The sequence below is a fragment of the Sciurus carolinensis genome, chromosome 7 (genome assembly GCF_902686445.1).
Source record: "Sciurus carolinensis chromosome 7, mSciCar1.2, whole genome shotgun sequence".
Lineage (NCBI taxonomy): Eukaryota > Metazoa > Chordata > Mammalia > Rodentia > Sciuridae > Sciurus > Sciurus carolinensis.
The window spans coordinates 62,090,931-62,115,573 of NC_062219.1; the positions used below are offsets into that span (position 1 = coordinate 62,090,931).

At 33.9% G+C, this 24,643-nt stretch overlaps 1 protein-coding gene and 1 pseudogene across 5 annotated transcripts in view; both read left to right on the forward strand.

The window, feature by feature from the left end:
- Positions 1-24,643, forward strand: part of Ascc3 (activating signal cointegrator 1 complex subunit 3) — a 404,873-nt gene that overhangs the window by 194,439 nt on the left and 185,791 nt on the right. The gene's annotated exons all lie outside the window — the stretch shown is intronic.
- LOC124988433 (arf-GAP domain and FG repeat-containing protein 1-like) lies at positions 391-23,863 on the forward strand (annotated as a pseudogene).

Below are 24,643 nucleotides of genomic sequence, written 5' to 3' on the forward strand. Positions count from 1 at the left end.
CCTGCTGGTGGGCAGAGGTGCCTCCACTTGTTGACTAATTGTCAGTCAAAAGTGGGACTAGACTGCAGGCTGGGACATCGCTGGTCTGGGCCTGTGTCTCTGGTTCTACTGCCTTGGTGGGAATGCCTCGCCCGACCCAACGGAGAAGACTCACCTGGTGGGGAATTCTCACTGGGTAGCTCCTTTCAGTCCAGAACAACTGCCTGGGCTGGGCAGCTCTCCTCTGCAACGTTTCCTGGGGCCCAGAATTACCACCTGACCTGGGGGTCCTGGCCCTGCGAGGGACTCTCTCTCTGAGCAGGCCTCCTCTACAACATTCCCTGGGGACCGGACCTACCACCCAGGCCTCACTCTGCACTGAAACCTCCTGCTGGGCAGTCCTCCTCTACAATGCTCCTGGTTGCCCAGGTTCACATCTCCAGCAGAGAAGTCTCACTGGCCAACTCTACTCCACGAAGTTCCCTGCATTTCGGGACTACTGACACATCCAGGAATCCTCGCCCAGTGGGAGAAATCATCGGTTGGCTCTGAGTTGGTCCCCAGTCTCTCAATTCCTCCTCTTCTTGAATCCTGAGTTCTTTCGAAGGGCCTCCAGTCTCCTGTAGGTGTCGCAGGAAGGGAGCTGCCCTTCCAATGATGATGGCCACACCTTCAGGAATAATTAAAAATGCCTGCAGCAGCTTCCAAAGAAGCTGGGGAGCCCCAGCAAGAATGTGCTAAGAGCACAGAGGCAAGTGCAGTGTCCCTCAGCAGTAGGGGGGCAGGCAGGCAGGCTCAGCAATGGCATCCGACCTCCGTCGCTGGTAGTCTTCTTATGTATGAACTTATTCCTAAAGGATTAAAGGGCAGAACATCTTCAAGAAAAATCAGAAAGATAATTATTAGTATTGAAGCTGAGGGAAGAACAACTGAAGATGTGGAATACCACTAAAGGTGCCTTTTATTACCTTTTATATGTATTTAATTTCCCCCCTGTGGGCTGTAAAGAACAATGAAAGAATGCATGTATTGCCCTTAAAGACATTTCATTATGTAAATTTACTCTTATTATTTCCTATAGTTATAGTTCTTCCTATTATAAGTGGTACATTATTTTATTTCTCCTAAGTTATCTATCTGATAAAGCTATTTTGTGATACAGACTTATCAGTTGTGCCACAAGTTATTTCAAGTTAATATCTTCTTTCTTTTATTCTCATTAAGCCTTTGAGGGAATAACTTTTGAACCCTTTTAATAATTTATATTTTAAAAGCAAAGAAAATTTTCATTTTTGTGAAATATACCTTATCATAAGTACTCTGTTATGCTCTTGAAATTTTATATACAAGTTTATTAACCTTATAATATTCTCTTCAAAGGGCAGTAGTTTGTAATGAGGAATATTAGTGTTATTTTTTCCTTCATGGATAATGACATAATTTTTCTCCTTTGTCTTTGAGTTTTTTCAAGTTACTAAAGTAATGTATTCTGGTTACAAGTACGTCAGTGTAAAGAAGTGAAAATAAAAGGCTAATGAATTACCCCCCCCACACACACACACACACTGTCTTAACTCCAGTGCTCCTTCCCTTAAAGTATATTCAGTTTTCTTCTAGCACATACTGACATATACAGGTATATACACATATTTAAGCATTTGAGCATTTTAAATGGCTTTTAAACTGTAACTAGTGATTTCTGAAATTACAGCACAGACAGAATACTGTGAAACAGTTTTTCTCAAAATAATGTCTAGAAGTTTTGAGTATATAAACTCACTTATATCTCTCCTTGTACACTCACGTTTCTATCTTCTGCTTTTTTGTTGCTAAGCAAATTTTTATAAAATCTCCTAGGACAGACCTAAGTTTTCATGAAAAAAAAAATCCCCCTTTTTTTTAATGGAAAACCATTTACAGTTGCTCAAAGACAATGAAATATGTAGGCATAAAGTCTTTCTCCTGATGGGAAATAACAATTCTTTTTACCCTTCCTCCTCACTTCCCCTTGTTGCCTTGATGGGAATTGTACATCACAGGCATGTGAGTGTACTACAACAGTTCTCTTTTACTTCTTATCTTCCCATTTTAAGTTTTAAATCAAAAGGAAAAGAGTGTTATGCATAATCTTGGAATACATGTTACTAAAACAAATAATTTAGTTTATTTTTCTGAACTTGTTTTTCTTTATATAGTTACATTGTTCAGCAACAAGGAACTTAAATAAAACTGGATTTTAATTTGGACAATGAAGCTAATATTTCACCCTCTTCAAGGCTTTATGTCTGTTGTGTAGTTCAACGATATGTCTTTTTTACATGTCTCCTGAGTATGACTCCCTTGTGGAAATTGCCAGCTTTTCCATCTACTTTCTCATTCTTTGTGTCTTCTTTGTTCTCCTCTTTAACTTTACATCTTTATATTTTAAATAACAAAATGTGAAGATAATACAAGTTACTTTGCCTTCTTACTAGGTACTAATATTTTTGACCATATCATGTAATTTTCCTTATTTGTTCTATTTCAATTCTCTAAAATGCCTCACATCAAAACAGTTATTACTGTTGTACTTTGGCTATATGCTTCCTATACATGTAACCAATGCATAGAATGCATATTTTCTTAGTACAGAAAAGTAAAGTAGGTTGTTATATATGTATTTAACTTGCTTTAATTTTGTTTTTGAAACATTTAGCTGATTATAATCAATTCATAATTATCAAGTTAATAATATAAAAAACCATTGAACCTACTTTAGAATATTCACTTCTGTCAGATACCTCATACTTTCAATATTTTCATGTATTCTGGTGAAAATGAAACCTAATCTGCATATATGTTTATTTTATACTGTTTTATTTTAATTAATTACATTGGAATATAGATTGGAGTTATACTAAAACAGTGTTCAACTGTTAGTAACATTTTTCTGAATTTTCCAAAGCTTTGACAAATGCTCTGGAGTGCTATTCATAATATTTTACATTAAATATCAGCAGTTAATTTCACATCTGTTTATTCATTTTAGAGAAAGATGCATTGGCTCTCTTTTTGTCGTTCTCTTCTGGTACTGAGAATTGAACCCAAGGTCAATCTACCATGCTCTATATCCCAGTCCTTTTGATTTTTTATTTTGACATAGGGTCTTCCTATGTTGCTGAGGGTCTCACTGAGTTGTTGAGGCCGTATTTGAACTTGCAGTCCTCCTGCCTATCAGCCTCCCAAGGCACTGGGGTCATGAGTGTGTGCCCTTGATCTTTTTATTAGCTGAGATTTGGACCTAAGAAGTTGATGAATATATTTAATAAATTTAGTTACCATTATAAGCATTTGTTGACTACACAGTTATAGAAATATTGTGATAAAATCGTACAAACTATTTTTTATGAAAGCTGAATACGAAATTAAGTGTCCCCAGGAAATCTGATATAATTATCCATGTATTTTTTTCTCAAAATGCCAAAACAGAGAGCCAAATATTTCAATATAGTTTTTTTGTCCTGTCTGTATTTCAAATTTTTATTAATATTTCATTGTTTTCATAGCATATTTAATGAATGGGGTGGGGAAAGTTTATAGTGTTTTAAATAAGGTTGTGTTTAAGAGAATGCTATAAAAGTCATAGAACCATCTCTTTTTTTGATGTTATAAATAAGTACATGGGAGGCACATCTATAACTATATTAGAACAAATAAAGTGGGCATTTCCTAATTGCACAACACTTATCAAGTTAGTACATTCCCCACAAATATGATCAAACAACTGTGAAGTCTGAAACTGTAAGGATCTGACTGTACACTGAAAGTTACCTTACATTATGCTAACTTAATTCTCTATTTTATGCACATACACAGAAGTACAAGACATTTGGATTAGGGAATAGAGTGTGTATTTATTCAGAGAGCATCTTGTTTTGTTCCTTCCTTGCTCCCACAGGATAGCATGGTTGGGGAATGAGCTACCTAAATGTGCATGGATTGCACCACAGGTGAGGAGGACTAAAATTAGGAAACTGAGCTCTAGAAGAGAAAGAAATACAGTGACTTTCCCAATGAAGGAACTTATCTTTTACCCTGGAATGTTAAGAATGAGGGAAAGCCTGGATCCTGGAAAGTAGGCATTTGGCTCCTTGGAAGATTAGAGAAGAGTCTCTGGGCTTTTTTTACCATTAGAATTAGAGAAAATGACTCTGAGGGACCGGAAACAGTCTCTTTTATAGCGCAGTAGTTTGCACTGCTCAGTAAGCTCTGGGCATGTAGGAGCATCAATAATTTCAGGGAGAATTACCTTTCAACAAAGAGTATCTGGGGCAGGCATGTGCTTCACTAACTCATCTTAGTCATATAGTGTACTATTTTTAAAAACTTAGAAAAAGTATTTTAGACATACTTACATTGCATACTCTACAGTTGTTCTTTTGTCCTATTCTCCAAGGACCATGATCTCTTTTTTTTGAACTGTGGTATTTGATTCACGCTGCTTTGCAGCTATATTTTTTAAATCATATAGAAAAAACCAAATAGATTTACAAGACTTAATGGATGGTCAAATTGCTTTATACCTTTGTTGTTGTTAAATGTTCTATAATTATCTCAACTGTGGGTTTGTAGATACCTCGTATTTTTCTTGGTTCTCTTTCTTCATCATTTTTTAAATGAAGAACATCAATTGAAGAGTAAAATACACATTTGTATGGAGCCTTGAAATTTTTTCACTTCTGTATGAACGGGGTCTAAAAAAGTGAAGGAAACAGTTAAGAGACCATCTGAGAGGAATTAGAATTTTATGATTTTTCCCCTTTCTAACAGTTTAGTTTTAATTAGTAAAGTTGATTTATTAACCCACTAAGATTTCTTCTCACATGATTTTAAAAAATCTATTGTTTTAAAGAATCACTTCAAGTGTGACAGTTGAGAAAATTCAGGAATTATAAGTGGTGATCATTGTCTAAGAAAGTAAATGTGAAATACTGATGGAAGTTTTCAAAATATATTTTATGGTGTTTTACTGAAATCAGATTCAAGACAGAGCAGCTTTTAATGTTCAAAAATAATAGGCCTTCAAGTCCAATGGCATCTGTAGAAATGAAATTATTAGCTCACTAATGAATTTTATTTGCATAGTAATAGAGTAGCTGGTCTTGCTTAATTTGCTCTACAGAATAGATGTTGCTAGTCTGGGACTGTCAGAAACAAATGTAAATGAAATCTGGACTATTGGGGAGATCAGTAAAATTTTTTTTCTGAGTGTGATACTGTAATATGTTGAAGGATTCTTCATTCTGCTTATCTACCTTTATCGTATTGACCCAGGTTTAGCAAAATATGAATTAATGTGTCCAAGTATATGCTGTGAGGACTAAGTAGGAGCAGTCATTGTAACTTGGGTTCAATCTTAGTGATATTTTAGAATACCTTTGACAAAGCAGGAATTCAGGGGCTTAGAATTTTATAACTAATATATTGTTTTTCCTTCATCATTAAATTGATCATTAAAAGTAGGTTGACTTCAATACATATTTCTTAAAACTTTCTCTTACTTGTATGTATGTCTGTGTGAACTTTTGGAACTCAGTAATACCTATACTCTATATTAACAAATTAAAAAATGGAAATAGATTTTTTTATTATTTGTTGTATTTAGTTATGCATGACAGCAGAATGAATTTTGATTCACTCTACACAAATGGAGTACAAATTTTCATTTCTCTAGTAGTACATGATGTACTCACGCCATTTGTGTAATCATATGTGTACATAGGGTAATGATGTTTGTCTCATTCCACCATCTTTCCTTTCCCCTGCCCCCACCCCTCCCCTCATTTCCCTCTATACAATCCAAAATTCCTCCATTCTTCCTTTGTCTCCCACCCTCCCATTATGTATCAGCATTCATTTATCAGAGAAAACATTTGACCTTTGGGTTTTTTTGGGGATTGGCTTATCTTACCCAGCATGATATTCTCCAGCTTCATCCATTTACCTGCAAATGCCATAATTTTATTCTTCTTTATGGCTGATAATATTCTATTGTATATATCTATATATATACCACAGTTTCATTATCCATTCATCTAGGTTGGTTCTACAATCTCGCTATTGTGAATTGAGCTACTATAAACATTAATGTGACTGTATCACCGTAGTATGCTGATTTTAAGTCCTTTGCGTATAGGCCAAGGAGTGGAATAGCTGGGTCAAATGGTGATTTCATTTCTAGTTTTCTAAGGAATCTCCCCACTGCTTTTCAGAGTGACTGCACAGATTTGTAACCCACTAGCAACGTATGAGTGTACCTTTTTCACCACATCCTCACCAACACCTATTATTGTTTGTATTCTTGATAATAGCCATTCCAAATGGAGTGAGATGAAATCTTCAGGTAGTTTTGATTTGCATTTCTCTAATTACTAGAGATGTTGGACATTTTTTCATATATTTGTTGATTGATTGTATAGCTTCTGTAAAGTGTCTGCTTAGTTCCTTAGTCAATTTATTGATGTTAAGTTTGGTGTTAAGTTTTTTGAATTCTTTATAAATTCTGGAAATTAGTGCTCTAAGGTGTGTGTGGTAAAGATTTTCTCCCACTCTGTAGGCTCTCTCTTCACATTATTGTTTCCTCTGCTTAAAAAAAAAAAAAAAGCTTTGTAGTTTGAGTTCATCCCATTTATTGATTCTTATTTTTATTTCTTATGCTTTTCAGCAAAGTAGTAGGATATAAAATCAATACTCATGAATCTAATTCATTCCTATTCATAAGTTATGAATTCTCTGAAAGATAAATTAGGAAAACTATCCCATTCTCAATAACTTCAAAAAAAAAAAAAACCTTGGGAATTAATCTAACAAAAAAGGTGAAAGATCTCTACAATGAAAACTACAGAACATTGAAGAAAGAAATTAAAGAAGACCTTAAAAGATGGAAAGATCTCCCATGTTCTTGGATAGGCAGAATTAATATTGTCGAAGTGGCCATACTACCAAAAGTTGTTATACAGATTCAATGCAATCCCAATTAAAATCCCAATGACATACCTCATAGAGAAAGCAATCATGAAATTCATTTGGAAAAATAAGAGATCCAGAATAGCCAAAGCAATCATTAGCAGGAAGAGTGAAGCAGGAGGTATCAGACTTTAAACTATACTACAAAGCAATAGTGAAAAAACAGCATGATATTGGCACCAAAATAGGCAGGTAGACCAATGGTATAGAAGACACAGACAAACCCATATAAATACAGTTATCTCATACTAGACAGAGGTGCCAAAAACATATAATGAAGAAAAGATAGCTTCTTCAACAAATGGTGCTGGGAAATCTGGAAATCCATATGCAGCAAAATGAAATTAAACCCCTGTCTCTCATCCTGCACAAAACTCAACTCAAAGTGAATCAAGAATCTAGGAATTAGACCAGTGATTCTGCACCAAATAGAAGAAAAAGTAGGCCCAAATCTTCATCATGTCGGCCTACGACCAGACTTCCTTAACAAGACTCCCAAAGCACAAGAAATGGAGATAGATTTTTAGACTTATAGTCTTCTAATGCACTGAGAATGTTTGTGATTTGGGTGTTCTTTCTGTAGTCTGGCTTTAGGTAAGAGCTTGGGTGGATAGAATCCCAAATATATACACACTTACATTCTCTTTTGGTACATGAACTGCATTTGAGTCATCAGTGTTAACTTTAGTTATTGATCAGAATGGAAGTTACATTAAAGACTAAACTAAAGAAATACTAGGAATATTCAGCAAATATTTGTTTAATGCCCTGTATATGCTGAAGACAGAAAACAGAAACACTGCCTGCATTGTATTGCTTATAATTTGAAAAGGGTAACAAAATTTGTCAAAGAAGTATACATAAAATATAAGTGTACAGACTTGATAATGTTTACAAAGCATACTAAGAAAGCACATAATAGGAAAAATAGTAATGGTTTTAGTAGTCCTTTAGATTTATAGAAATTATATCAGAGTTGACTGCTGTGGTGTACTCTTGTAATCCCAGCTACTTTGAAGGTTTAGACAGGTTGATTGCAAGTTTGAGACCACCCTCAGCAACTTAGTGATACCCTGTCTTGAAATAAAAAATAAAAGGGGGTGGGGTTGTAGCTCAGTGGTAAAGCACCCCTGAGTTGAATACCTGGTACCACACACCCACAAAAAAAAAAAAAGGATTTTTTTTTTTTTTTTTTTTGTGATCATTTCAAAATTTTTTGGTTGGTAAAATCCAAGTAGTGGTAATTTTCTAATCAGATGATCTTTCAAGGTTACATGTATTTGAAATAACCGTACATCAGTAGATTTTAATTTGTACCCCCTATTTTAAAGCAGATCTTAGCATCCCCTTCCTACATCATTTTCTTGTATATTCCTTGCCCACACTTAATATTCTATGTTTTATATATTTGCTTTTCTCCTGTAGGGTAATAATGGTAATTTTTATTCTTATGCATTGCTATATTCCATTATCAGAATACCACTTGTGCTAATCAGTTTCCTATTTCTATGATGATATACCCAAGATACATAATTTATAAAGAGAAAAGTTTACTTTGCCTCAACAGTTTTAGAGTTTCCAGTCCACAGTTGGTCAGACCTTTTTATTTGGATCTGTGATAAAGCAAATAGAAGTGCATGGCAGAGCAAAAGTACCCATAGCCAGAAAGGAAAACTGTGGAAGAGGAAGGGACCAGTGACCCATAATTCACCCCCTCTTTATTTTGCTTCAAATTTGAAGTTTAATACATTAAAATAAAGATATTTGCTTCTACCATTAATATGTCAAATTTTATTGAGTAAAAAAAAACTTGTTTTTTTATTCTTTCTTTTTAGATATATATGACAGTTGTGTGTATTTTGATATATATACATGGGGTATAAGTCATTCTAATTAGGACCCCATTCTTGTGGTTATACATGATGTAGAGTTTCACTGCAGTTGTATTCATATATGAACATAGGAAAGTTATGTCTGATCCTGTTTTTCCTGGTACTGTTTTTCCTTTTCCCATCCTCTCTCCCTTCATTTCCCTTTCAAGGACATGCCTCCAGTGACTAACTGACCTCCATGAGGTCACCTCTCAAATGTTTTACAACCTCCCAGTAGTGTCACCCTGGTAACCAAATATTGGACATATGGGCCTTTGGGGGACATTCAAGATACAAAATATAATTAACATGTAATAAATACTCAATATTTGTCAAATAATTGATCATATAATTGTATTACTCTCAATAAAATCATGTTTAAGATATAAACTGGTAATATTTAATATGTTAGAAATGAGACTTGCTTCCAAGTGTGATGGGCTTTAAACTTAAAAGTTATTTTAAAATTTATCATATCAAGATTACATAGGTATTTTCTTTGGTTAATAAAATCAACACCAAAAAATTTTATACTCAGGAATCTTAGCGTCCATATAAAAATAACATTTCAAATTCAACTTTTTCACAGTAACTCATATCTTATCCTTGATTCACCAGGCTATCACTGTCTTCTAATTCACACCATTGATTTTTTTTTCATCACTTGTTATAATTTATTATTCTTAACTTAGTCTTCTTTGTGACTTTACTATCAAAAGTATAGTCTTCCTTTCTTGTTCAAGTAAGAAGATGCTTTACTATTATGCTGTACAAAGGTTTAAACTAAACAGGTACTTTCACAGTTTCCAAATAGGGTTTATTTATATTTTTGTGTATTTTCTTATATTGATTTATTGATGAGGGCTTCATTTTATTTAAAATTTCTGTTTTGAATCTCAAATTACACATCAAATATGTATACCATGTTTTTTTGTGTGTGTGTGTTCTGTACAGTACTTTACTACAAAACAGGCCTAATGAAAATGGCTTCTTCCCTTTTTGGTTACTCTTAATTTCAATACAACTTAAAATATAAATGGAAATTGCTGGAATAATCCAAAAAAACACTCCCTTTTTAAGCTAAATGTGCCAATTATTCACATTTTGCACCTTTGGTTTATCATTCTGCTTGTGTGTATGTGTATACATGTATGTATTTTTCTAAATCATTTGACAATAAGTTGGAGATATCATGACTCTGCCTTTATATTTGAGTATTTTAACATTTTCAAATGTAGAGTTTAATAGTACTAACTACACTGACAATGTTATACAACATCACCAGTATTTAGTTCCAAAAAATTTTTATCATCTCAAACAAAAACTATCTACCTATTGAGCAATATCTCTCCAACGCATCCTCCCTGTCCCCAAATCCTGGCAACCTACAGCTTAATTCTCTAGATGAATCTGTCTTTCTGAATATTTTTCATGTATGTAGGATCATATATTATTTGTTTTTTGTGCCTGGCTTATTTTATTTAGTATAATGTTTTCAAGGTTTATGCAGGTTGTATCATGTACCATAACTTAATTTCTTTTTAGGTGATTGAGTGGACTATAGTTACTCTTTTTCTCTCTGTAAGAAAATATTCCAGGTCAAAGCCCATTCTTATATGGCCAAGTGAGAGTCAAATATTCATATACACAAAACTGTTTCATTCTCAACAGAATGAACTTGGTGTGCATGTTAAAAGTAGATGTGAGGGCTTATCTCTGGGCTTATCTGAGGACTTATCTCTTATTCCATTGGCCTATATGTTCATGTTTATGCCAATAACAACATTGCTTTGATCACAATAGTTTTATAGTAAGTTTCAAAAAGTGTTTTGTCCATTTTTTTTTATTGTAAACAGATGGGATACATGTTGTTTCTCTGTTTGTACATGGAGTCAAGGCATACCATTTGTTGCATCATAAATTTACATAGGGCAATGTTGTTTGATTCATTCTGTTATTTTTTTCCATTCCCCCAACCCCTCCCACCCCTCTTTTCCCTCTTTTCCCTCAAAACAGTCCTTCCTTCCTCCATTCTTGCCCGCCTCGCTAACCCTAACTCTAACCCTAACAGCAACCCCTCCCACCCCCCATTATGTGTCATCATCCACTTATTAGCGATATCATTCTTCCCTTGGTTTTTTGACATTGGCTTATCTCACTTAGCATGATATTCTCCAATTTCATCCATTTACCTGCAAATGCCATAATTTTATCATTCTTTATGGCTGAGTAATATTCCATTGTACATATATACCACAGTTTCTTTCTCCATTCATCAATTGAAGGACATCTAGGTTGGTTCCACAATCTGGCTATTGTGAATTGAGCAGCAATGAACATTGATTGACTGTATCTCTGTAGTATGCTGATTTTAAGTCCTTTGGGTATAGGCCAAGGAGTGGGATAGCTGGGTCAAATGGTGGTTCCATTCCAAGTTTTCTAAGGAATCTCCACACTGCTTTCCAGAGTGGCTGCACTAATTTGCATCCCTACCAGCAATGTATGAGTGTACCTTTCTCCCCACATCCTCACCAACACCTGTTGTTGCTTGTATTCTTGATAATCACCATTCTAATTGGGGTGAGATGGAATCTTAGGGTGGTTTTGATTTGCATTTCTCTTATTACTAGAGATGTTGAACATTTTTCCATATGTTTGTTGATTGCTTGTAGATCTTCTTCTGTGAAGTGTCTGTTCATTTCCTTAGCCCATTTGTTGATTGGGTTATTTGCATTCTTTGTGTAGAGTTTTTTGAGTTCTTTATAGATTCTGGAGATTAGTGCTCTATCTGAAGTATGCGTGGCAAAGGTTTTCTCCCACTCTGTAGGCTCTTTCTTCGCGTTGCTGATAGTTTCCTTTGCTGAGAGAAAGCTTTTCAGTTTGAATCTATCCCAGTTATTAATTCTTGCTTTTATTTCTTGTGCTATGGGAGTCCTATTGAGGAAGTCTGGTCCTAAGCCAACATGTTGAAGATCTGGACCTACTTTTTCTTCTATAATCTGCAGGGTCTCTGGTCTGATTCCAAGGTCCTTAATCCATTTTGAGTTTAGTTTCGTGCATGGTGAGAGATATGGGTTTAATTTCATTCTGTTGCATATGGATTTCCAATTCTCCCAGCACCATTTGTTGAAGAGGCTATCTTTTCTCCATTGCATATTTTTGGCCCCTTTGTCTAGTATGAGAAAATTGTATTTATTTGGGTTTGTGTCCATGTCCTCTATTCTGTACCATTGATCTACCTGTCTATTTTGGTACCAATACCATGCCGTTTTTGTTACTATTGCTTTGTACTAGAGTTGAAGATCTGGTATTGCGATACCCCCTGCTTCACTCTTTCTGCTAAGGATTGCTTCAGCTATTTTGGGTTTCTTATTCTTCCAGATGAATTTCATAATCGCTTGCTCTATTTCTGTAAGGTAAATCATTGGGATTTTAATTGGAATTGCATTGAATCTGTATAGCACTTTTGGTACTATGGACATTTTGACAGTATTAATTCTGCCTACCCAAGAACATGGGAGATCTTTCCATCTTCTAAGGTTTTCTTTAATTTCTTTCTTTAGTGTTCTGTAGTTCTCATTGTAGAGGTCTTTCACCTCTTTTGTGAGATTGATTCCCAAGTATTTTATTTTTTTCGAGGCTATTGTGAATGGGGTAGTTTTCCTAATTTCTCTTTCTGAAGATTCATCACTTATGTATAAAAATGCATTAGATTTCTGTGCATTGATCTTATATCCCGCTACTTTTCTGAATTCACTTATGAGTTCTAAAAGTTTTCTGGTGGAATTTCCAGGTTCCTCAAAGTATATAATCATGTCATCAGCAAATAGGGATAGTTTGAGTTCTTCTTTTCCTATTCGTATCCCTTAAATTTCTTTGGTCTGTCTAATTGCTCTGACTAGAGTTTCAAGGACGAAATTGAATAGAAGTGGTAAAAGAGGGTATCCCTGCCTTGTTCCAGTTTTTAGGGGGAATGCTTTCAGTTTTTCACCATTTAGAATGATATTAACCATGGGCTTAGCGTAAATGACCTTTACAATGTTAAGGAATGTTCCCACTATCCCTATTTTTTCTAGTGTTTTGAGCATGAAGGGGTGCTGTGTTTTATCTAATGCTTTTTCTGCATCTATTGAAATAATCATGTGATTCTTGACTTTAAGTCTATTGATATGGTGAATTACATTTATTGATTTCCTGATGTTGAACCAACCTTGCATCCCTGGGATGAAACTCACTTGATCATGGTGCACTATCTTTTTAATATGTTTTTGGATGCGATTTGCTAAAATTTTGTTGAGAATTTTTGCGTCGATGTTCATTAAGGATATTGGTCTGAAATTTTCTTTCCTCGATGTGTCTCTGTCTGGTTTAGGTATCAGGGCGATATTGGCTTCATAGAATGAGTTTGGGAGGGTTCCCTCCTCTTCTATTTCACGGAATACTTTGAGGTGTATTGGAATGAGCTCTTCTTTAAAGGTTTTGTAGAACTCGGCTGAGAACCCATCTGGTCCTGGACTTTTCTTTGTTGGTAGGCTTTTGATGACCTCTTCTATTTCATTACTTGAAATTGGTCTATTTAAATTGTGTATGTCCTCCTCGTTCAGTTTAGGCAAGTCATATGTCTCTAGAAACCTGTTGATGTCTTCGAAATTTTCTATTTTGTTGGAGTATAGATTTTCAAAATAGCTTCTAATTAGGTTTTGTATTTCAGTCGTGTCTGTTGTGATATTTCCTTGTTCATTCCGAATTTTAGTGATTTGGGTTTTCTCTCGTCTTCTCTTTGTTAGTGTGGCTATAGGTTTATCAATTTTGTTTATTTTTTCAAAGAACCAACTATTTATTTTGTTAATTTTTTGTATTTTTTCTTTTGTTTCAATTTTGTTGATTTGAGCTCTGAGTTTAACTATTTCCTGTCTTCTACTACTTTTGGTGTTGGTCTGTTCTTCTTTCTAGGGCTTTGAGCTATAGTGTTAGGTCGTTTATTTTTTCAGTTTTACTTCTTTTATTAAATGCGCTCCATGGAATAAATCTTCCTCTAAGTACTACTTTCATAGTGTCCCAGAGATTTTGATATGATGTTTCTTTGTTCTCATTTACCTCTAAGAATTTTTTAATTTCCTTCCTAATATCTTCTGTTATCCATTCATCATATAATAGCATATTGTTTAATCTCCAGGTGTTGGAGTACTTTCTGTGTTTTACTCTTTCATTTATTTCTAACTTCAATCCATTATGATCTGATAGAATACAAGGTAGTGTCTCTATCTTCTTGTATTTGCTGACATTAGCTTTGTGGCATAATATATGGTCTATTTTAGAGAAGGATCCATGTGCTGCTGAGAAGAAAGTGTATTCGCTCTTGGTTGGATGGTATATTCTATAAATGTCTTTTATGTCTAAATTATTGATTGTGTTATTGAGATCTATGGTTTCTTTGTTCAATTTTTGTTTGGAAGATCCATCCAGAGGTGAGAGAGGCGTTTTAAAATCACCTAGTATTATTGTGTTATGGTCTATTTGGTTTCTGAAATTGAGAAGTATTTGTTTGACATACATGGATGAGCCACTGTTTGGGGCATAGATATTTATGATTGTTATGTCTTGCTGATTTATGCTTCCCTTAAGCAGTATGAAATGTCCTTCTTTATCTCTTCTGACTAACTTTGGCTTGAAGTCCACATCATCTGAAATGAGGATGGATACTCCAGCTTTTTTGCTGAGTCATGTGCATGGTATGTTTTTCCCCATCCTTTCATCTTTAGTCTATGGGTATCTTTTTCTATGACGTGAGTCTCTTGCAGGCAACATATTGTTGGATCTTTCTTTTTAATCCAATCTGCCAGTCTATGTCTTTTGATTGATGAATTCAGACCATTAACATTCAGGGTTATTATTGAGATATGATTTGTATTTCTGGTCATTTGGTTCATTTTTTAAAATTTTATTGATTTATTTATTTTTTGACACGACTTGGTTCCTCCTTTATTTGATAATTTCTTTAGGATAATTCCTCCTTTTGCTGATTTGCTTCTTTGTTTCTCATCTCTTCCTCATGGAATATTTTGCTGAGAATGTTTTGTAATTCTGGCTTTCTTTTTGTAAATTCTTTTAGCTTTTGTTTATCATGGAATGATTTTATTTCATCATCAAATTTGAAGGTAAGTTTTGCTGGGTATAAGATTCTTGGTTGGCATCCATTTTCTTTCAGGGCTTGAAAAATGTTCCAGGCCTTTCTAGCTTTTAGGGTCTGGTTTGAAAAATCTGCTGATGTCCATATTGGTTTCCCCCTGAATGTAATTTGGTTCTTTTTTCTCACATCCTTTAAAATTCTGTCTTTATTTTGTATGTTAGGTATTTTCATTATAATGTGCCTTGGTGTGGGTCTGTTGTAATTTTGTGTATTTGGAGTCCTATAAGCCTCTTGTACTTGGTTTTCCATTTCATTCTTCAGATTTGGAAAATTTTCTGATATTATTTCATTGAATACATTGTTCGTTCCTTTGGTTTGTTTCTCTATTCCTTCCTCAATCCCAATAATTCTTAAATTTGGCCTTTTCATGATATCCCATAATTCTTGTAGATTCTGTTCATGATTTCTTACCATGTTCTCTGTTTGTTCAACTTTGTTTTCAAGGTTAAATATTTTGTCTTCAATATCTGAGGTTCTGTCTTCCAGGTATTCTATCCTATTGGTTATGCTTTCTATGGAGTTCTTAATTTGGTTTATTGTTTCCTTCATTTCAAGGATTTCTGTTTGGTTTTTTTTCAATATCTCTAACTCTTTATTGAAATGATCTTTTGCTTCCCGTATTTGCTCTTTTAACTGTTGATTGGTGCGATCATTTAATGCCTGCATTTGCTCTTTCATCTCATCCTTCTGTGCCTGCATTTGCTCTTTCATCTCCTCGTTTGCTTCTCTGATTGTTTTAATTGTGTACATTCTGAACTCCCTTTCTGTCATTTCTTCTGAGGATAATGAAAACGTGTTAGATTTTGTCAAGTGTTTTATCTGCATCTATTCATATGATTTTATTCCTTCATTCTATTAACATGTATTACAATGGTAGATTTTCAAATGTTGAACCAACCTTACATTCCTGGGATAAACTCTTCTTGATGAAAATATACAATTCTCATATTTTGCTGTATTCAGTTTCCTGGTGTTTTGTTGAGGATTTGTGCATCTGTATTGAAAAGGGATAATAATACTGCCCTTTGTACATGAGTTTATTCTCGTCCAGGATTCAGTCTGGTATTACATGTTGTATTTATTTGTCATGTCTCTTTAATTTTCTTTAATTTAGAACAGTTCTTCAACTTATTTTGTCTTTCTTGACTTAACTTTGACATTTTCGAAGAATACAAATGACTTTGTATCATGACTCCAATAAACTGAAAAATCTATAGACATTGACAAAATTCTAGACACATATGACCTGCCCAAATTGAACCAGGAAGAAGTAAAAAACATAAACTGACAAATATGAAGTAATGAAATTGAAACAGAAATTAAAGGCCTTCCAGTGAAGGAAAAACCCAGGATCAGAGAGATTCTCAACTGAGTTCTATCAGACCTTTAAAGAACATCAGTCTTCTGTTAAATTATTCCATGAAACTCAAAAATAGGGATCACTCCCATATACATTCTAAGAAGCCAGTATAACCCTGATACCAAATCCAGAGAAGGACCCATCAAATAAATAAAATTGAAGACCAATGTCCTTAATGAACATAGATGCAAAAATTCTTCATAAAATATTAGTAAACCACGTTCAAAAGCACATCAAGAAGATAGTACATCATGATCAAGTGGGTTTCATTCCAGGGATGCAAGTTTGGTTCAAAGTGCAAATCAATAAATGCAATTCACCACTTTAAAATAGAATTAAGGACAAGAATCACATGTTCATCTCAATAGGTGAATAAAAGGCCTTTGGTAAAATCCAGCTGGATTCATGTTAAAAACGAAGGAGAAACTAGTGTTTGAACGAATTTGCCTGAACATTATAAATGTTATCTATAGCAAACCCAAAGCCAACATCATATTGAACAGAAAGAAACTGAAAGCATTTACTCTAAAATCAGGAACAAAATAAGGATGTCCACTCTCACCACTCTATTTAATATAGTTTTCAAAAACACTAGCTAGAGCAATCAGGCAAGAGAAGGAAATTAAAGGGATACAAATAGGAGAAGAAGTCAAACTATCTCATTTTGCCAACGATATGACCCAACAACAACAACAAAAAACTTCACAGAAGACTTCTAGAGCTTGTAATTGAATTCAACAAACTAGCAGGAAACAAGATCGAAACCCATTAATCAATAGTATTACTACACTCCAGTAGTGATTCTAATGAGAAGGAAATAAGGAAAAGTATTGCATTCACAATAACCTCAAAAAATAAAATAACTTGGAAATTAATTTAACCAAGGAGGTGAAAGATTTCTATAATGAAAACTATAAAGCACAAAAGAAACAAACCTTCTATGTTCTTGGATAGGCAGAATTAACATTGTCAAAATAGCCATACTACCAAAAGCAATATACAGATTCAGTGAAATCACCATCAGTCCTTAAATTCATTTGGGAAGAGTAAAAACCCCAGAATAGCCAAGGCAATACTGAGAAAGATGAGCTATATGGGGAGTATCACAATTCTTGATTTCAAATTATATTTCATAACTATAGTAAATTTGTTTAAAAGGCAGCATTGTATTGGTATCAAAGTAGACATGAAGACCAGTGAAATAGAAGACACAGAGCCAGTTGATACTTGACAATGGTGCCAAAAATATTTATATGTTGTATATGTTGGAGAAAAAAATAGACTTTTTAACAAATAGTGCTGGGAAAATTGAATATCCATATGTAGAAGAATGAAACTCCATCTTGTCTCACTTCACAAGTCAAATCAAAATGGATCACAGACCTAGGGATTAGACCAGAAACTTTGCAACTGCTACACAAAAACATAGAATCAACACTCAATCATATTTGTGCTTCCTTAACAAGATCTCTGAAGCTCAGGAAATAAAACCAGGAATCATTAAGTGGCTTGCCATTCAAATTAAAAGCTTCTACGTGGTAAAGGAAACAAGAGTGTGAAGAAAGAGCCTAGAGAATGGGAGAAAATCTGTGCCAGCTACTCCTCTGGTAGGGGATTAATATATAGAATATATAAAGAACTAAAAAAAAAATAGCAAAAAACCAAGTGACTCAATCAATAAATGGGCAAAGGAACTAACATACATTTCTCAAATGAAGAAATAGAAATGGTGAACAAATGCATTTAAAAAAAAAAAGTTCAACATCTGTAGCAATCAAGAAAATGCAAATTCAAAACTATACTAAGATGTCTTCTTACTCTAGTCAAAATGCAGTTATCAAGAACACAAATAATAAATGCTGGGGAGGATGGGGGAAAGGGTACACACGGACATTGTTGGTGGGGCTGCAGATTAGTACAACTACTCTGGAAAGCAGTAAAGAGATTCCTCAAAAAACTAGGAATGGAACCACCTTTATGACCCAGCTCTTTTGCCTCTAGGTGTTCATCCAAAAGAACTAAGATCAGCATACTGTAACAATATAGCGACCTCAATGTTTAAAGCATTATAATTCATAATAGCCCAATTATGAAAGCAGCCCAGATACCCATCAATAGATGAATTGATTAAGAAAATGTGGTACATATACACAATGGAGTTTTACTCAGCCATAAAGAATAATGAAATTAAGGCATTTGCTGATAAATGAATGGAAATGGACTATCATGGAGAAAAGAAAATGGAGTAAGAGGGAAAGCCAGGGGAACAGGGACTGAAATCAAATTCCACTCCTGTATGATTTTGTCAAAATGAACCCATCTACCATATATAACTGTAGTGCTCTAATTTAAAAATAGAATTTTAAGATATAAAATATACTTTTATCTATAGCATATACAAGATTGTTATATTTATAATAAATTAGAAAAATAAACTTGTCTCAAATTAATTACATAAATGTATATAGTTCACATATAAAATAAAGCCTGCTTAGGACATATATATCTTAAGAAAACATTTTTCCACTTAAGTTAAAGAAAAATTTTATAGTAAAGTGAAACTACATTCAAAATATTTAGTATTTTTAAAATTACATTTAATTAACTTCATCTTTTGTTAGTGGTTTTAATATTTCACAGATTGCTGAAATTTAGCTCTTATGTTTCAGAGTATGTTGTACAATGTTCTGATTATAGGGTAGTATTTTTTAATAAGGGGCTTAACTGGAGATACATATTTTTGGTACACTACATGGGGATGATTATGCCCTCTGGTTTTTTTAAAAAGTACATATTAAAGTAAATCTTTTACATCCACAAGATATATTGTGGATTTCTTTTAATCAAATATAGAGGTTAAAGTTCCTCATACTCAAACATACAGACTTATAAATTTTAGAATGATTCCTCTAGAGAAATTGGTGAGGAATATATTTTCAGGGAAGTGCCCTAAATATATTTCAGTAATGACAATTAAAATCTATTTTTTACTTAAAAGTCTAGGTTTTTTAGAAAAAAATGTATATTCTCAGCATGAGAATCCAAAATTGGCTCTGAACTTCCCATTGTAGAACCACCTCTTTCTACTGTGGATGTCTGTCCTTGACTTATTTACATAATTTAATGCATGAAGACTAATCAACAAATTATGCTATTTTCTTATGTAGTTGGCACAGGATAAATTAACCCTATTTGAGGTAGTTTATATTTTCTCTAATGATGTTTAACTAAGTCTTTAAAGAAAAAACTGCTTTAGTAATTTAGTTGATAGCCGGGAATATCTGATGATAAGTACTAGTTGTTAAATGGTAAATGTTACCCTTAAAATTAATAGAACAGAATATTTTTAAATTATAATTTTAATACCTAATTTTTAATAATAGTTTATTGATATAATTCAAGTGTAGTATAAAGTATTCTACCTTTATAATAAAAGTAAGAATGCTATTTTATAGATTTTTACTTTTTACTAAAATATATTGTACATGTTAATGGTTTTGGTGTGATATTTCTATGTATGCTTAGTTCATGCACTGATCATATGCAATTTCCTTTTATTCATTCTTCCCCTACACCACTATCCTTCCCAACCTTTACTATTCAGTGTTCTACATTCAGATCAATTCTTTTAACTTTCACATACAAGAGACATGCATTACTCATTCTGAGCCTGGCTCATTTCACTTAATATAATATCTTCCAGTTCTATCCATTATGCTATGAAAGACAAGGGTTCTATTCTTTGTACAGATGAATAATACTTCATTTTGTACATATTTCACATTTCATTTTTCCATTTATCCACTGATGGACACCTATGTTGATATCATAGCTTAGCTATTGTGAATATTGCCATTATAATCCTGGTCTTGCAGCCATCTCTTCAGTATGCTGATTTCATTTCCTTTGGTACATATACTCAGAAATGAAATAGCTAGATCATATGGTAAATCTATTTTTAGGTTTTTGAGATGTATATTGTTCTCTCAGCTGTACTAATTTCCACATATAGGATTCTTTTTTCTCCCTATCCTCACCAGCATTTGTAATTAATTTCTTTTTGAGAAAAGCCATTCTCTCTGGGGTGAAATGATATCTCATTGTAGTTTTCGTTTATATTTCCTTGATGACTAATGATCGTGAACAGTTTTTCATGTATTCGTTAGCCATTTATACTTCTGAGAAGTGTTTATTCGGATCATTTACCTTTTTAAATTAGATCATGTGGTTTTTTTTGTTGTTGTTAAGTTTCTTTTTAGTTCCTTATATGTTCTGGTTATTAATCTTTTGGCACATGAATAGTTGGCACTGCTTTGTCCCATTCTGAAGCTCTTCTCTGTACTCTGTTATTTCTTTGCTAAAGCTTTTTAGTGTGATGTAATCCCACATATCCATTTTTGCCTTTATTTACTGTGTTTTTGTGGTCCTGTCCAGTGTCTGTACCAATCAATGTCTTGAAATATTTCCCTCTTTTCTTCTAGTAGTTTCATAGTTTCATGTCTTATATTTAGATCTTCTGTTCATTTTTAATTTGATTTTTGCATATGTTGAAGGAGGATGGAGGGCTCTAGTGTGATTCTTCTGTATATGTATATCCAGTTTTCCCAGCACTGTGTATTGAAGAGACTGCCTTTTCTCCAGTGTTTTGGACACATTTGTCAAGGATCAGTTGACTTTAGATGCACAGTTTTATTTCTTGGTTCTCTTTTCTGTTCCATTGGCCTATGTGCCTGTTTATATGCCATTACCTTACTGTTTTGGTTACTATGATTCTGTAGTAAAATTAGGTATTGATATGCCTCCAGCTTTGTTCTTTTTGTTCAATATTGATTTGTCTGTTTGAGTTATTTTGTGCTCCCACATGAATTTTAGATTTTTTAAAAAGTTTTATGAAGGATGTTATTTGCATTTTGATGGAGATTGCATTGAATCTGCCAATCACTTTGGTTAGTATGGATATTTTAACAACATTAATCTGTCCAATCCATGAAAATGGGAGGTCTTTCCTTTTTCTTTCTTTCTTCCTTTTCTTTTTGTTTGTTTGTTTTTTGTCTTCTTCAGTCTCTTTCTTCAGTTTTTTATAATTTCCATTACAGGGACCTTTCACTTCCTTGCTTAAATTATTCCTAGGTTTTTGTTTGTTCAGTTATTAGTTTGGTTTCTTTGTAGCTATTGTGAATGGGATTACTTCCTGATTTCTTCCCCAGCAAGTTCATTATTAGAGTAAAGCAATGCTATTGATTCTTATATGTTGATTTTGTATCCTGCAGCTTTACCAAAACTTTTTTTATCAGTGCTAATCTTTTTGTGGGCTCTTTAGAATGCTTTCTTCATTCATAAATTAGCACATTATTTTTTTAATAAATTCAATTAATCTTTAATGTAGGTAGCTTTATTTCAGAAACTATCTTTGACTTCAGTGTCCACAATTTGGGGTTGTTTGAGAATGATTTATTTTAAAGTTTGTTTTTTTTTTTAAGTCACTAACTTTCAATCCTGCTATGGCATTAAAATACACATTTTCTCAACAACATTTTTTAAAAAACTAACCAGAGGCAATTTTAGTTTATTAAATATCACTGAAAATTTGCTAATTTAAATAAAACTACCCAGGAAAATTAATTATCTAGTTAAATAATTAGAAGTGCCCTTGATAGCCTATATTTTAATGAAGGTGTCAGTGAAAAGTATTAACTCAAGCTATATCCTAATTTATAGTCTTTTAAATTCAAATCTTTGCATTAAAAAATGGTTCTTGTGAAAGCTGATCAACTTTAACATTGGAATTTCATCATTATTTTTTGAGTGCCCACTGGTTGGATGAAGAGTAGCAGAGGATGACAAGGAGACTTCAGAATTAGTGAAATAAAACCCATGCAGCACCTATGGAAGGAATGTAACTTGATAGAAAGAAATTATTCTGTGGAATGTTAAATCTGAGGCTAATTCCCTGCCCTGCTCTTGAATGAATGGAAAATTATTAAAACTCTCTGACCTTGAGATTTCTTATCTGTAAAATTCTAATAAAATTACTTCCTTGTCATCTTGTTAGTAGTAGGATTTATTTTGTGCCTAGTATTGGGCCTAGCCACATAGTAAGCACTCATTAAGTGGTGTCTTTTTATTCTGCTTATTATAGTGGAAAAGACCTAGGTACATGTTGTGGTTACACTAGACGTAAGTATGAACAAAGTGCAATGAGTGATTAATTTTCACTGGGGAAATCAAATAAGGGTCATTAGAATTGGGCCATGAAGTTTTGTAGAATTTACACAGATAGAATTGGCAGAAGGACTAAGTGGAAAACATGGCTAAAGGCCTAGAAACATACAATTCGTGGAGGTTTTAAACAACCAAGAAGAAATTAGGGAGGAGACAAATATTCCTATAAATGCTTGGATTCCTAGTTCACTTTGCAAAACCTCCTTATAAAGGTTATTAAATTTAGGGATTTTAGCTCAGAATTCTGCAAATGGAGATTTTTGATACATTTGGACACTTTAGTGAGTCAAATAATTTTGGAGGCTTCCCCACAGCAAGTCAATCTCCTTTTCAACCCCAAACTATAAATAAAAGTGCTGTATCAGTAAATGCTAATTTTGCTCATTTTTTAACTTTCCCAAATCCTGCAGTGCTGATTTTGGAACCTTCAGTGTTTCCCAGAGTCATCAGACAACATCAACTATTAGTAAAATTTTAACAAAGCTGGTTTATAGACAGCAGACAAATATGTAGCACTTGCTAATTTCGATAATATCTTCAGTGCTGGGCAAGGTGCTGATCAAGGGAGTGGTTTTGGTACCACAGGTAAAGCTCCGGTTGGGTCTGTTGTTTCAGTTTCCAGTCATTCAAGTGCATCTTCAAACAAGTATGCAGCCCTGGCAGAATTAGCTACCTCCAGTAATGCATACACTTCCACAAGTAATGCTGGCAGCAGTGTTTCTGGACCAGTGCCAGTGGGTGCTTCTGCACAGACACAACCTGCTTCTTCAAGTGTTCCTGCCTTCCACAAATGCATTTGTTGCTGCTGGTTGTTCTTCTGTGGCATCTTCTACAAATCCATTTCATGTGAATGCCAGAGGAGCAACAGCAGCAACCTTTGGTGCTGCATCCATGAGCATGCCTGCAGGATTTGGCACTGCTGCTTCCTATACCCACCAGCATTAGTGGCAGTTTCCAGCAGCAAGCCTTCCCAGCCCAAACAGCTTTCCCTCAACACACAGCTTTTTCTCGGTAGCCCCCTAGTGCAGGTTTTGCAGCATTTTGACAAACAAAGCCAGTGGTAACCACTTTCAGTCAAGTCACAACTGCTGGAGTATCTAGTAATCCTTTATGACTGGTGCTCCAAAAGGACAATTTCCAACAGGAAGCTCATCAACTAATCATTTTACTGGAATGAACTTTTATGTGGTCACTTTACATCTCTCTGTCTCTGGCCCTGTTGTCATGTTTTACTGATTTGCTTTAAACACAAGAAAAGTCTTTAAAAAGCCTGCACTGTGTGTTAAAAACCAGGTGATATGTGCAAAACAGAGGGCTTCAGTAACAACTTTTAACCTGTGAATTGGAAAAATAAAAGGTAGAGGTATCATGTATATTATTGGCTAATATTAAGTTATTGCAGATACCACATTCCTTATGCTGCAGTTCTATACATATTTTTTTCTTAGTAAATAGCTATTTGGGCATATCGGTATTTGTAACTTTAACATACTGTTGTGTGAGAAATGTTACTGGGAAAATAGATCAGCCACTTTTAAGGTGCTGTCATGTATCTTAGAACAAATAAACCATTGTTACTAGAAAGTTACAGAGTCAAAATTGGAAGGTTTTATTTTTTCTTGAATTTTTTTCTTTATAAAGAGCTAGAAATTTGTGCCTAAATTCTTTAAAAATGTAGAGGAATACCTGTCTGCAAAATAAAACTAATCATGTTTTGCTACATTTGCAGGTGAAAAATAAATATTAGAAAATAAAAATAATACATTAATTAATTTATGTGTTTTGGATTATTTAGTGTTGTGTTAGATACACACACATGCACATAAGTGAGAAAGAAATATTTATGTAGATGTCATTTTATAACCTGCACTATTCTATATTTAGTCTTTTAGACTAAATATATTATCCTAATAATGGTGCAGTTGCTTCTTAGTTATAACAGAGGTTCTCAGAGTTCCTGAATAAGAGTAGTAGGATCTCCTAGATACTTGTTGGAAGTTCAGTTTCTTGGCTTGC